This window comes from Nanorana parkeri, unplaced genomic scaffold (genome assembly GCF_000935625.1).
Source record: "Nanorana parkeri isolate BGI_ZX_2015 unplaced genomic scaffold, ASM93562v1 scaffold1, whole genome shotgun sequence".
Lineage (NCBI taxonomy): Eukaryota > Metazoa > Chordata > Amphibia > Anura > Dicroglossidae > Nanorana > Nanorana parkeri.
The window spans coordinates 3,748,138-3,748,893 of NW_017306269.1; positions in this window are offsets into that span (position 1 = coordinate 3,748,138).

Consider the following 756-nt stretch of genomic DNA (forward strand, 5'->3'; position numbering starts at 1 on the left):
AGACTTCTGCTGTGTGCTCTATTTAATATACTCACTCTACCTCCATTTAGTGGGTTGGTCCTTTTTTTTATTGGATTTAGGATTGAATTTGTGCATCACCAAAGCTGACTTAAAGTGCAACAGTCACTTTGTATATTTTAGATGTACACCATCTTAACACAACATTGTTAAGGTATATAATGCCGTGGGTACTGGGGCATTGTAATTCCGGTTGGGCAACCCTTGAAGCTGTGGCTGATCCACATCTCTACATGTCCCTTTACACGGCATGTTGAGACATCTAGTCCCACAACACTCAAAGCAATGCATGTTGCCCTTCTCTGGTTTTGACATGTGAGCTGCTTCAAAAAAAAAAACTCCATTGTTGTATCAATGGGCACCACTGACTTCCTCTCTCTGCTGTGTTCAGGTTTCTTATTCTGCTTTAAGTCTAAAGTTCATGAATGTAAGCGACTATTGTCACATCATCAGCACACTTTGTGTATTGAACGCACATCTTTTCAGAAGAACTTACATTTGTAATAGTCTTTTTGCAGCCCTTTTGGATATACCATTTTATAAACTACTTGAATGCAATTTTCCTTGAGTAGTTGCTGCATAAATCAACAGAACAAGTAGCCTAGTTTTTCAGAATATCCTTTGCAGACTTGTGTGAGCTATTTGGGGAATGTCGTCTAGCCTGTTTTTCTCTTTCATTTGGCTGTACAGTACTTTATATAGCTTATTTATGTATGTAATATTTTACTAATAGCACAG